This window comes from Zalophus californianus, chromosome 6 (genome assembly GCF_009762305.2).
Source record: "Zalophus californianus isolate mZalCal1 chromosome 6, mZalCal1.pri.v2, whole genome shotgun sequence".
Classification (NCBI taxonomy): Eukaryota; Metazoa; Chordata; class Mammalia; order Carnivora; family Otariidae; genus Zalophus; species Zalophus californianus.
This window is the reverse complement of record NC_045600.1, coordinates 100,745,735-100,760,644: the sequence shown is the minus strand read 5'-3', so window position 1 is coordinate 100,760,644 and position 14,910 is coordinate 100,745,735. Positions and strand designations below refer to the sequence as shown.

The 14,910-nt window shown below is 40.7% G+C and overlaps 1 pseudogene; it reads left to right on the top strand.

Moving 5' to 3' along the window:
- Positions 1-333: 333 nt before the first annotated feature.
- Positions 334-1,020, top strand: LOC113909179 (annotated as a pseudogene).
- The last annotated feature ends 13,890 nt before the right edge of the window (positions 1,021-14,910 follow it).

Sequence of the window (14,910 nt, the reverse complement as noted above, 5' to 3'; positions counted from 1 at the left end):
ATTCAGACACCTTGCCTTAGGAGTGCAGGGACTTGCTCAAAGCTACATGATAGGCATGGTTAGAAGCAGAACTAAAGTGCAGGGCCTCTACTTCAAACCCTCTACTCTTCTGCCTGCTTCATGTTTATTGGTAATATTTGCCATTCATTCATTCTGCCAACATTGTTGAACATTTGTTTATGTCAGGCACTAGGGATTACTAAGATAACTAAAGCAGAGTTCTTAGGAGCTCAAATTCTGGTGAGGGAGAAAGCTCAGTTAACTGGTAGTAAGGGATACTAAATTACTGAGATATTTAACAGTGCAGTGGTTGAAATAGGGAACTCTGAGGGCATGGAGGAGAGCTGTTTCAGCTTGTTCTCAGGGCCTCAGGGAAGCCTTCTTGGAGGAAGTGGGAATGAGTGTGAGGTAAAAAGGCAGGTCTCATAAAAAAGAGCTGACCTTTATTGGGTGGTGGTGAGAACAGAGAGTGTGCCGTGAAGCCCTTGGGCACACTGTGAGAATACAAGGTGGTGGGGCCCTTCCTGCCCATCCTCAAATGCCATAGTCCTCCCCTCTATTTTATGCAAATCTTTGCACCTAATCATGTTCATGCCAAGTCCCATTGCTGGTACTTTGTGTCTTAGCTGAATAAGCTAAAGAAGTCTTCGGGGGAAATTATCTACTGTGGACAGATGTTCAAGAAATCCTCCTTGCAGGTGAATAACTTTGACACCTAACTGCACTATGACACCCCCCCCTCCCCGCCCCAGCAGCACCCACCGCACATACCAGAAGTACCTGGACCTGACAACTCCAGGTGCTGTCACCTGGTGTTACCAAGACATGGGCAGCTGGCACCATGCCCAGGCCCACTTGATCCAGATCATGAAGGTGGAGGAGATTTCAGCCAGTCAGTGCTGCTGACTGGCAGTCTAACAGTTTGATGATTCCAAGATTAAGTTCCCACTGCTCTACCAGGTCTTACCTCACCAGTACAAGCTACGCTTCACCACCAAGAGACCCAACAACTTCTTTTAGATGCAGAGCACCCCTGTCCTCAGGTCTGCCCAAGGGGAAACAAACAAACAAAAAAAGGTGAGAGCTGCTTTTAGCTAGAGGGGAGGGGGAAGATATACCTTTCTTTTCTAGGCCCTGTTAAAACACTTCAAATACTTTCGAGTAAGCCCCCCAGAAAGTTTGATGTATGTATGTACATATGTTATTGGGATTCAAAAAGCCACATTCCCAAATGTAAAAATGCAGTCTTGTTTTGTAAGATGTGGATATAGGGAAGACAGCAGGAATAGCAGGTTTGGAGAGGAAATTCTTGAGTTTAGTTTTTGGATGTGTTGAATAGAGATGTTTTTGGAAGTTCAGGTGAAGGTACACAAGCATTTGGCTGAGGAGTGGTCATCTCAGTTCAAGAAAGAAACCAGATTGGGATGTAAACTTAGGAATTGTCAACCTTCCGGAAGATGCAGGCAGACAGGTGAGAAGGCCAAAATATGAATCCTGAAAAATATCAGTGGTTAAAGGATAAGCAGAGAGAAATTCCCTCAAAGGAGACTAAGAAGGACTCCCCAAAGAGGAAGGAAGAAAATAAAGGGAGTGTGGTGTCACAAAACCCTAGGGAACAACAGAGCATTTCAAGAAGAGGGAGGGTTTAATACAGTCTAACATTGGTGGCAGGCATATTGTTTTCGATGACACATTCCATTGGATTTGGCATCAGAGAAGCACTGTTAGCCTTTCTGAGAGCAGTTTCAGTGGTGTGTGTGTGTGTGTGTGTGTGTGTGTGTGTCAGACTCTCAACTGTAGGAGTAGAGGAGTGAATAGAAGGGTAGGATTGGAGATCACCTTTTATGAGTTGGCCTTTGAACAGTGGTAGAGTAATTTTTCTACTGGTTTCTCTGAAGATTAGGAGAGTAGCTGGAGAGGGATGCAGTGTTGAGGGAGGAGATTTTAAGGTTGAAGAGGGCATTAGGATGCTGATTTTGTGTGTTAGGCATTAAGGAGGAGGCAACCAGTTGAGCAAGTCTCCAAGGTCGGGGAAGGGTGGTGGAGTCCAGGGTGGAAATGGATTAGCCTAAGCAAGAGAAGGAATCCTCTTCCCTTTTCACAGGAAGGACTGAAGAATGGCTCAAGACTACGGTGGATAGAAGGAATCAAGACCCAGGATAATTTTTCTGAGTGCTAACCATGTGCCAGCACTGTGCCATTCATATACATAAAGGAACTGTTGTAATCCCCATTCTATAGGTGGGGAATAGAGGCTCAAAGAAGTCCATTTAGTGTCCCAAAGCCATAGCTGGTATACACACCTGGGATTTACAGGCAGTATAGCTCCAGAGCCTGCCCTCTGACTACATGTTATGCTATACAAGGAGGCAGGGCTAGTGACTCAGGCAAAAATTAGGAAGCAAAAAAAAAGCAAGCTTCAGGAAGTGGTGTCAGTAGGTCTGACTTGGGTTTCCTTTGTTGCCCTGGTTTGTCCCTCCCCAAGCTGTCTTATCTCTTTCTACTCAATGAAAATTCACTATGGTCCTTAGAGGTCAAATAATGTCTATATTTTGAAGGTGTCAATATTTGACCTCTTTTCATCCACTGTCTATATTCATCATCTCAGAGTGATGTTGTGTAGTAGTCAGTGTTTTTCCAACTAGAATTTTCATATAAATTTTAGGGGTTCTGTGCTTTTTCTATAGGAATTTATACTTTGTTTTTAAGAAAAGAAAATATTGACATAACTATACTTTTAGTCGCTGAGGTGATCATTTTGTAATTAGCTCTTGTCCTACAACTTCAGAACCCATATTGCATTTGTATTTATATTTGTGTTGGCACCAAGAATCCAAGTATGTTTATTGATTTGGGCTCATGGGGAAAGATCAGAAACTTAAGATGTAAATAATATAGACATATCAAGTGAAAGGCAAATGGCCTCACTTAGCAAATATTTTGTACTTGGTGCTATGGAGAAAACAGATACAGGAAGAATCTAGAATATCAGTCATGCTTTCAGGGAGATTATATTCTATTTGAGAAAATTAGACTATCATAAATGAAAACATTTGATATGTATTTAGGGCTAAAGTGGGTGAGGTAAAAATGTGGCAAAAATATGAAGAAAAAAATTCTTTTTTTAGTCTAATTTTCTCAAACAGAATGTTCTGCCTCAGCACGAATGGCCCATTATCACCACACAACAGTGTTGATTCCTTGCCCATATTGGGGAGCTGGAGAGTCAAGGCACTACAACCATTCCTTACCCTGTTCATTCTTGCCTCTCATTATCCAGTGGGTTGGCAAATGCTATTAGCTTGAACCCCTTGGAAAAAGATAGAAAACTGTCTTCCGCTGAGAAGTATTTACTAAATACCCATTAAAGCTCTAGCTGTTGTGAATGCAAAAAGAAAAAAGTTCATATGCTTTCTTGTTAAGTGTGCCTTAGTGAACACATTCCTTTCCCATGACCATATCCAATGCTGGAGTACACAGGAAACAAAAATGAACAGAATTATTTAAGGGAGGTAGGGCAAGAAGAAAGATATCTTACCCCACCAGCAGAGATTTAGAATGAAAGAATTTAAACAGTTTCTTTAGAAAGAAAAAAAATGGCTTAGTCTTGAGGACACATGATACATTCTATTCCATTCAAAACCCACTACCTACCTCATGACCAAATTGAATGTTGATACCAGTATGTCTGTTGAGCATGTGGGAGTAGAGTGGAAGGTGATTGGGTCTGTAGTCCCAGCTACATTCTTATCTCAAAAGAGGTAAAGAGAAGAAGGCGATAGCTGGGACTCAGGTCATGGGGGAAAAAAGTAAAGAGAGCATCAGTTGGGCTACTAAGGACAGTCATGCTGTCCTTTCTTTTTATGGGCCTGACAAATGTTTCTGAATCTAACCAGAGCAGCAACTCCTCCTCCCTTAGAGGGATCAGGGCTGGTAAGTTGGGCAGAGGAGGGTCTGGTGGGAAAAAAGGGCTGCAGAGTCCCTGCCTCTGATGGGTTTGAGGAGGCACCAACATGTATGTTGTCATTATAGGATCGAAGGTATGTTAGAGTTAGCACCAGTGTGAGATTCTTCATAGTGCAGATTGTGTTGCTCAGCTTTTCAAGAACAGAATTCAATTCGTTTTCTTAGAGAGGATGAAGCTGAGAAATCAGTTCACATGCACAAATCCCACAGGAGATTGATGCTCAAACTGGAGTGATAAGGTAATAATTGACAGTGGGAGAGTGTGACTGGCGTTAGCTTTCCACACCAGGCACACTCTCCATTATGTTTGTACACTCAGGAGATTATATTATGGTTACAAAGTTGCTAGATGAGTCCCAAGTTTGAGAAGAAGAATTGAATCATCTTGCGCAATAACTTGATGAATTGTCCTTCTCCAGTCTAAGGATATGTCTGTCATAGGAGTCAATACTGGTTATCTAGACATAGAGGACAGTCTTGTGGACAGTAATTTTACTGTAAACTAGAAGCTTTTATTATTTTACTTCTTCTTTTCATTGAGATATAATTGAGGTAACTTTGTATTAGTTTAGGTGTACAACATAATGATTCGATATTTGTATATATTGCAAAAAGATCACAATATGCCTAGTTAACATCTGTCACTACACATAATTATAAATTTTGTTTTTCTTGTGATGAGAGCTTTTAGGATATGCTCTCCTAGATCATATGTTGTAGTTTGTAGATCATCTGACAATAGTTATTGGACTGATGCATTGCAAAGAACATTTTGGGGATGCACTTTAGTTTTATGTTACAAGTCATCTCTGGCTATGGGTTACATTCTAGGATGACTTATATCAGTGGTCAGTGCACGAAATTTATGTTGACATTTATTTGTTTAAGATTTTTTTTTTTTTTTGTCTGACAGAGATAGAGCACACAAGCAGGGGGAACAGCAGAGGGAAAGGGAGAAGCAGATACAGGGAGCCTGACTTGGGGCTCGATCCCAGGATCCCAAGATCATGACCTGAGCTGAAAGTAGACGCTTAACCGACTGAGCCACCCAGGTGCCCCTATGTTGACTTTTACTAATTTCAGTTTCTTAAAGCAGTATCTTCTTTCCTGGTCTCATAATTTGGGTGTACCTTGTATTTTGAGCTTAACAGTTCAATATACTGAGCACAGATTAGAGCAGAATACAAGAAAGACAGTGAATTAACTTTGCCAAGTTCTGCCCTACTTACTGAAGTAGAAAAACCCCTCTTTTCTACCTTATGAAATTGAGTTTAGTAGGGGTCAGGAATGCCTAAGAACACATGGTTGGAAGTGAAGGATCTTAAAGTCCAACTTAGGCTTGCGTCCAAAGGAAGCACTTGGGGAATTCAAAACTTATCTCTTCTAATTGAAGCATTTCATATAGAAGACAGGACTTCAGCTGAGTCCTGAAGAGAAGGTAGGAGTAAGGAAAGGAGAAAATTTTGATTTAATGAACAGTTCTGCCTTGCCCTGGCTAATCCACCTCTTGGTTTTTGTATTCAGTTCTGGCTACTATACTTTTCAAAGAATGTGGACAAACTGGGGTATATTTACGGCTATGGTTCTAATCTACCATGTATATTCATAGGAGCAAAATATTCACTTGGATATTTTTAGTTTCTTTCCAGGCTATGGCACAAAATAAAGTAGAAGGTAAGTTATTCTTAATTCTGGGTACAGTTGCTATAGTAATTTACCTTTTCTTTTCTTATTGATCACAAGTACGATGGTGTTGCAGAATGATGGTTGAAATCCACTGATTTAAAGATCAGAACCCAGGATGGTGATGGAACCAAAATTATGTTCTATGAGGAATGATTCAAGGAACCAGGCATCTTTAGAAGAGAGTGTTCAGGACATGGTAGGGAATTTCAAATATTTGGAGGTTTGTCATATAAAAGAATTAGATTTGTCCCATGAGACCCCAAGGGGTATAATTAGCATCATGAATTTAAACTACAGGGCAAAGAAACTCTGACTCCAAATAAGGAAAACATTTCTTAGGTGATGTGATAAGGTGGAATGATCTCCCTCGTTAGGTAGCGACCTCCCCATTGCTGGGACTGTTGGAGCAAGGGCTGGAGAACCATTTGTTATGGATGTTGCTGAAGACATTTAGGTTCTGGACCAGATATGCTTTAAAACTCATTTCAACTTTGAAATTCTAGGACTAAAGAAAAAATTGTAAATTATTGATTTATTATGTATAAACACCAGAGTATTAACAACTCATTAATAACCCATAAATCAAAGCTTTAAAATCTTTGACTTGTAGGAGTCCAGCCATGTACTTTCTCTTCAAAACTCAAAAGCTGAAAAGGTCTTGGCTTCTAACGACATTACAATGTTGATTGTAGATTATTGTGTTTGAAAAATTATCCTTGAAAAGGAACGTTTTTCAGGAGCCATTGCATTAGAATAAAGGAGTCCTTGAGAATAAAGGGAACTTAAGAATAGAGGTGTTCTTGGAATTTGTCAAGAGTTTATTTTCCCCCCAATACCAAGCTTATGATAAATGATTATTAAAGTAAGGTAGTCATCTACTTGCTGTCTATGGATTTAGAATATAAATATTATGGGAATGTACAAATTTGCTTCCAGAAAGAGTATAGAGAAAGAAAAGGCTAAGTTGTCTGAGGTTGTCTTTGTCAGTGTGGCATTTTTGTTTAATGTAACATGGAACATTTGTATTGGACCTGCCGTCATTATTTTAAGTTACCTTTGGCTGTCAGTGCTTGTAGAACACAAAGTATTCTTAAATTCAGATATTATAATGGATGTCATAGTACATTTTTATCATGCATTTTTTTCTATTTAGTAGGAAGCAGCAGTCTCATTGCAATTACTCTTAAGTCAATGAGATGTATAGGTAGTGAGGTTTTACCATACCAAATCACATTTTGGTTAAATATTCAGTTTTTCTTACCTAAAAAAAAAATTGGAAAAGGAGCAAAGGGGCAGGTCACTGAGTGCTGATGGCTGATGACCACTGAGAAAATTGCTTGGCAGGTTAGATAGTGTAATGTTAGAAAGTTTGAAGAATAATTCTCATTTATCTCAGTCTTCCATTTCTGTATTCCCACCAGAATATCTAGAGCACAGTAGGCACTCAACTCTAGATATCCCCAAATGTTTGGGGATGAATGACTTTAGGAAAAGGAAATCTCTAAATTTCAGTTTTTCCTTTTACTGAGACTTTTTCTGCATGACTGATTGAAAAGTGTACATTTCAGTCATTATCTAGTTGTTAAATATTTAGGCTGCCAGATCATTTATTTGATTGATGCTTATACCTTTAGAATTGACTGACTGTTTTGGCTCAGGGTAGACACGGCATGAGTCATATGCTGCAGTTCTTGTCAGTCAGTGGTTGCATTTCCACACATAAACAGTTGACTTATGTTAGTCACATCAGGCACAGACATAAATCATGACAGCTCAATAATTGGTACTTGGGCCTTTTCTGGTTGGAATGATTGCTTGGCCATTCTGATGTTGATGACACTGAATACTCAATGATTAAACAACACTGGCCAGCTGAGTAGAGGGGTTTCCTACTCAGAGAAGATCTTAAAATACAGTGTAAAATAGAATTGGCCAGTGAATGGGATCCATCTAAATGCGAATGCAATTCTAGAACATGGTGGAGAGTGACTCCACTGAGAGAAGCTGAGCAAAGTTGGAATAAAGTAGGACACGATAATGTATTTTTTAGGTTTCTAGTTGTAGGGGACAGACTTTAAGGTGGTCACCATGGTCTCTAACTTCTGGGATTTATGCCTTTGTATAATCCCTTCTTGCGTGTGGGCAGGATTTGTGACATATTTCTAAGCAATAAAATATGGCAATGGTGATGGGATATCACCTCTGTGATGACATTACATTACGTAAGGCTCTGTCTTGTGAGCAGACTTGTGAGCGGACTTGCTTTAGAGTCTTCCTATCTGTACTAGCTTTGAAGAAGCAAAATCCCGTGATCCTACAACTGTAAGCATATGAATTCTGCTAACAACCTGAGTGAACCTGGAAGTGGATTCTTTCCCAGCTGAACTTCCAGATGAGAATCCAGGCCTTGATCATAGCCTTGCAGGGGACCCAGCTAAGCTGTGCCTGGATTCCTGACCCACAGAAACTGGGAGATGATAAATGTGTGTTGTTTTCCACTGTGAAGTTTCTGGTAATTTGTTACACTACTAGAAAATGCATGTACTAGTCATTGTTCTTACCTAAAAATCTTGATTATGGTGTTGGTATTCAGGATCTACAGCCAGGAGTCACCTGGAAGATGCCATAATATGCTAATTGCCCTGGGGGGCGGAGCAAGATGGCGGAGGAGTAGGAGACCTAGATTTCGTCTGGTCTCAGGAATTCAGCTGAATAGGGATCAAACCATTCTGAACACCTACGAACTCAACAGGAGATCGAACAGGAGAGTAGCAACAACTCTCTGAACAGAGAAACGACCACTTACTGGAAGGTAGGGCGTGCGGAGAAGTGAATCCGAGGCGATATTCGGGAGGATAGACGCCGGGGGAGGGGCCTCCGACGGCCGCTTCTGGCAAGTGCTAGAGCCGCGGAGCACAAAATCGGATCTTTTAGAAGTTGGCTCGGCGGAGGGACATTGCTGCAGTGGCTAAGCGGGGGGTGGAATCCTCCCGGGACAGTGTGGTCTCAGGACCCTTGGGGTCACAGAGAGACCGGGGGTGCCTGAGTGCGGCAGAGCTCCCAGGTATCAGAGCGGGGAAGCTGGCTGCAGAGACGGAGCAGAGTCGCGGGCTCTCAGCTCTGGGTTGCCACAAACTGTGATCTGCGGCCCAGTCGGGGCACGGCTCCTCCAGCAGGGACCCAGCAGGCGGCAGATCCGGGGAGACTCCCCTTCCTTCCCGGGGAGGAGCGGTGCGGGAACGCACTGCAGGGATCTGCTGGGTTTGGAGACTCCGCGCGGGGTCGGGTGCCAGAGATAGCAACGCTCGATCACAGGCCGGGTGACCACAGAGTGCGGCCGGAGACCGGGGACACGGAAGTGACTGCTTTTCTCTGGGGGCACACTGAGGAGCGGGGCCCCGAGTTCTTAGCTCCTCCGGGTGGAGATTGGGAGGCCACCATTTCTGCCCTTGTCCTCCAAGGCTGTACCAAGAGCTTGCGGGGAACAAAAGCTCCTGAGAGCAAACCGGAGCAGCTTCCTTGGCCCGGACCGACAAGGGCGGGGCAATTCCGCCTCCGGTAAAGACATTTGGAAACCACAGCAACAGGCCCCTCCCCCAGAAGATCAGCACAAACAGCCAGCAAGCCAAGACCAAGTTGATCGATCAAGGAGAATGGGAGAACTCCAGCGCTAGGAGAATACTGCACACAGATTCATGGCTTTTTTTTTTTTTTTTTTTTTTTACCATGATTCATTATTTCATCAAAGTTAATTTTTGTTGACTGTTTTTTTTTTAGTTTTCTTTTTCCCTTTTTCAACCAACATCTTATCAATCCCTTTTTAAAAAAAAAAAAAAAACATTTTTTATTTTTCATTTTTAGAGTCATATTTTATCCCTTCATAGTAGTTACCCTTATTTTTGGCATATATATATAAGTTGTTCTCTCTTTAAAATTTTGAGGTACAGTTTCTTCTAACAGATCAAAATATACCCTAAATCACTAGTGTATGGCTCTGTTCTAGTCTCCTGCCTGATCACATTCTCTCCCTTTTTCCTTTTTTTTTTTCTTAAATCTTCTTTCTTTTTTCAAACAACTTCTCTTACCAAGTCCTTTTATAAAATCTTTTATAATTTTCATCTTTACAGTCATCTTCCATCCCTTCATTGTATCAACCCTTATTTTGTACATATATGTCTTTCTTCCTTTAAAATTTTAGGAGGCACTTTTTTCTAACAGACCAAAATACGCCCAAAATCTAGTGTGTGGCACTGATCTATGCACTAGCCTGATCATATTTGATCATATTCTGCTTTTTTTGTATTGTTTTGTTTTTGTTTTTATCTTTTTTTTTTCTCTTTCTTTTTTCTTTCTTTCCCTTTCTTTTCCCCTGGTTTCAGGTCTTTTCTGATTTGTATACAGTATATTTGCTGGGGACGTTGTAAACCTGTTAGCATTTTGTTCTCTCATTCATCTATTCTCCTCTGGACAAAATGACAAGACGAAAGAAATGACCTCAGCAAAAAGAACAAGAGGTAGTACCGTCAGCCAGGGACCTACTCAATACGGACATTAGTATGATGTCGGACCTAGAGTTCAGAATCATGACTTTAAAGATACTAGCTGGGCTTGAAAAAAGCGTGGAAGTTATTAGAGAAACCCTTTCTGGAGAAATAAAAGAACTAAAATCTAACCAAATCGAAATCAAAAAGGCTATTGATGAGGTGCAATCAAAAATGGGGGCACTAAATGCTAGGATAAAGGAGGCAGAAGAGAGAATCAGCGATATAGAAGACCAAATGATGGAAAATAAAGAGGCTGAGAAAAAGAGAGAGAAACAACTACAGGATCACGAGGGCAGAATTCGAGAGATAAGTGATACGATAAGACGAAACAACATTAGAATAATTGGGATCCCAGAAGAAGAAGAGAGAGAGAGGGGGGCAGAAGGTATATTGGAGCAAATTATAGCAGAGAACTTCCCTAATGTGGGGAAGGAAACAGGCATCAAAATCCAGGAGGCACAGAGAACCCCTCTCAAAATCAATAATAATAGGTCAACACCCTGACATCTAATAGTAAAACTTACGAGTCTCAGAGACAAAGAGAAAATCCTGAAAGCAGCTCGGGAGAAGAGATATGTAACCTACAATGGTAGAAACATTAGATTGGCAACAGACCTATCCACAGAGACCTGGCAGGCCAGAAAGGACTGGCAAGATATCTTCAGAGCACTAAACGAGAAAAATATGCAGCCAAGAATACTATATCCAGCTAGGCTATCATTGAAAATAGAAGGAGAGATAAAAAGCTTCCAGAACAAACAAAAACTAAAGGAATTTGCAAACACAAAACCAGCCCTCCAAGAAATATTGAAAGGAGTCCTCTAAGCAAAGAGAGAACCTAAAAGCAGCAAAGAGCAGAAACGAACACAGACAACAGACAGTTAACAGTCACCTTACAGGTAATACAATGGCACTAAATTCATACCTTTCAATAGTTACCCTGAATGTAAATGGGCTAAATGCCCCAATCAAAAGACACAGGCTATCAGATTGGATTAAAAAACAAGACCCATCAATATGCTGTCTGCAAGAGACTCATTTTAGACCGAAAGACACCCCCAGATTGAAAGTGAGGGGGTGGAAAACCATTTACCATGCTAATGGACACCAAAAGAAAGCTGGGGTGACAATCCTTATATCAGACAAACTAGATTTTAAAACAAAGACTGTAATAAGAGATGAGGAAGGACACTATATCCTACTGAAAGGGTCTATCCAACAAGAAGATCTAACAATTGTAAATATCTATGCCCCGAACATGGGAGCAGCCAATTATATAAGGCAATTAATAACAAAAGCAAAGAAACACATTGACAACAATACAATAATAGTGGGGGACTTTAACACCCCCCTGACTGAAATGGACAGATCATCTAAGCAAAAGATCAACAAGGAAATAAAGACTTTAAATGACACACTGGACCAAATGGACTTCACAGACATATTCAGAACATTCCATCCCAAAGCAATGGAATATACATTCTTCTCTAGTGCCCATGGAACATTCTCCAGAATTGATCACATCCTAGGTCACAAAACAGGTCTCAACCGGTACCAAAAGATTGGGATCATTCCCTGCATATTTTCAGACCACAATGCTTTGAAACTAGAACTCAACCACAAGCGGAAAGTCGGAAAGAACTCAAATACATGGAGGCTAAAGAGCATCCTACTAAAGAATGAATGGGTCAACCAGGAAATTAAAGAAGAATTAAAAAAATTCATGGAAACCAATGAAAATGAAAACACAACTGTTCAAAATCTTTGGGATACAGCAAAGGCAGTCCTGAGAGGAAAGTATATAGCAATACAAGCCTTTCTCAAGAAACAAGAAAGGTCTCAAATACACAACCTAACCCTACACCTAAAGGAGCTGGAGAAAGAACAGCAAATAAAGCCTAAACCCAGCAGGAGAAGAGAAATCATAAAGATCAGAGCAGAAATCAATGAACTAGAAACCAAAAGAACAGTAGAACAGATCAACGAAACTAGGAGCTGGTTCTTTGAAAGAATTAACAAGATTGATAAACCCCTGGCCAGACTTATCAAAAAGAAAAGAGAAATGACCCAAATCAACAAAATCATGAATGAAAGAGGAGAGATCACAACCAACACCAAAGAAATACAAACAATTATAAGAACATATTATGAGCAACTCTATGCCAGCAAATTAGATAACCTGGAAGAAATGGGTGCATTCCTAGAGATGTATCAACTACCAAAATTGAACCAGGAAGAAATAGAAAACCTGAACAGACCTATAACCACTAAGGAAATTGAAGCAGTCATCAAAAATCTCCCAACAAACAAAAGCCCAGGGCCAGATGGCTTCCCAGGGGAATTCTATCAGACATTTCAAGAAGAATTAATACCTATTCTCCTGAAACTGTTCCAAAAAATAGAAATGGAAGGGAAACTTCCAAACTCGTTTTATGAGGCCACCATTACCTTGATCCCAAAACCAGACAAAGACCCCATCAAAAAAGAGAATTACAGACCAATATCCTTGATGAACATGGATGCAAAAATTCTCACCAAAATACTAGCCAATAGGATCCAACAGTACATTAAAAGGATTATTCACCATGACCAAGTGGGATTTATTCCTGGGCTGCAAGGCTGGTTCAACATCCGCAAATCAATGAACGTGATACAATACATTAACAAAAGAAAGAACAAGAATCATAGGATCCTCTCAATAGATGCAGAAAAAGCATTTGACAAAGTACAACATCCTTTCTTGATCAAAACTCTTCAGAGTATAGGGATAGAGGGTACATACCTCAATATCATAAAAGCCATCTATGAAAAACCTACAGCGAATATCAATCTCAATGGGGAAAGGCTGAGAGCCTTTCCCCTAAGGTCAGGAACGCGGCAGGGATGTCCACTCTCACCACTGCTATTCAACATAGTATTAGAAGTCCTAGCCACAGCAATCAGACAACAAAAAGAAATCAAAGGCATCCAAATCGGCAAAGAGGAAGTCAAACTCTCACTCTTTGCAGATGATATGATATTGTATGTGGAAAACCCAAAAGTCTCCACCCCAAAACTGCTAGAACTCATACAGGAATTCAGTAAAGTAGCAGGATATAAAATCAATGCACAGAAATCAGTGGCCTTCCTATACACCAACAACAAGACAGAAGAGAGACAAATCAAGGAGTCTATCCCATTTACAATTGCACCCAAAACCATTAGATACCTAGGAATAAATCTAACCAAAGAGGCAAAGGATCTGTACTCAGAAAACTATAAAATACTCATGAAAGAAATTGAAGAAGACACAAAGAAATGGAAAAACATTCCATGCTCATGGATTGGGAGAATCAACATTGTGAAGATGTCAATGCTACCTAGAGCAATCTACACATTCAATGCAATCCCCATCAAAATACCATCCACTTTTTTCAAAGAAATGGAACAAATAATCCTAAAATTTGTATGGAACCAGAAGAGACCCAGAATAGCCAGAGGAATACTGAAAAAGAAAAGCAAAGCTGGCGGCATCACAATTCCGGACTTCCAGCTCTATTACAAAGCTGTCATCATAAAGACAGTATGGTACTGGCACAAAAACAGACACATAGATCAATGGAACAGAATCGAGAGCCCAGAAATGGACCCTCAACTCTATGGTCAACTTATTTTTGACAAAGCAGGAAAGAATGTCCAATGGCAAAAAGACAGTCTCTTCAACAAATGGTGTTGGGAAAATTGGACAGCCACATGCAGAAGAATGAAACTGGACCATTTCCTTACACCACACAGAAAAATAGACTCCAAATGGTTGAAAGACCTAAACGTGAGACAGGAGTCCATCCAAATCCTAAAGGAGAACACAGGTAGCAACCTTTTCGACCTTAGCCGCAGCAACTTCTTCCTAGAAACATCGCCAAAGGCACGGGAAGCCAGGGCAAAAATGAACTATTGGGATTTCATCAAGATAAAAAGGTTTTGCACAGCAAAAGAAACAGTCCACAAAACCAAAAGACAACCGACAGAATGGGAGAAAATATTTGCAAATGACATATCAGATAAAGGGCTAGTATCCAAAATCTATAAAGAACTTATCAAACTCAACACCCAAAGAACAAATAATCCAATCAAGAAATGGGCAGAAGACATGAACAGACATTTCTCCAAAGAAGACATCCAAATGGCCAACAGGCACATGAAAAAGTGCTCAACATCGCTCGGCATCAGGGAAATCCAAATCAAAACTTCAATGAGATACCACCTCACACCCGTCAGAATGGCTAAAATTAACAAGTCAGGGAACGACAGATGTTGGCGGGGATGTGGAGAAAGGGGAACCCTCCTACACTGTTGGTGGGAATGCAAGCTGGTGCAACCACTCTGGAAAACAGTATGGAGGTTCCTCAAACAGTTGAAATTAGAGCTACCGTTCGATCCAGCAATTGCACTACTGGGTATTTACCCCAAAGATACAAATGTAGGGATCCGAAGGGGCACGTGTACCCTAATGTTTATAGCAGCAATGTCCACCATAGCCAAACTGTGGAAAGAGCCAAGATGCCCATCGACAGATGAATGGATAAAGAAGAGGTGGTATATATACAGAATGGAATATTATGCAGCCATCAAAAGGAATGCGATCTTGCCATTTGCAACGACGTGGATGGAACTGGAGGGTGTTATGCTGAGTGAAATAAGTCAATCAGAGAAAGACATGTATCACATGACCTCA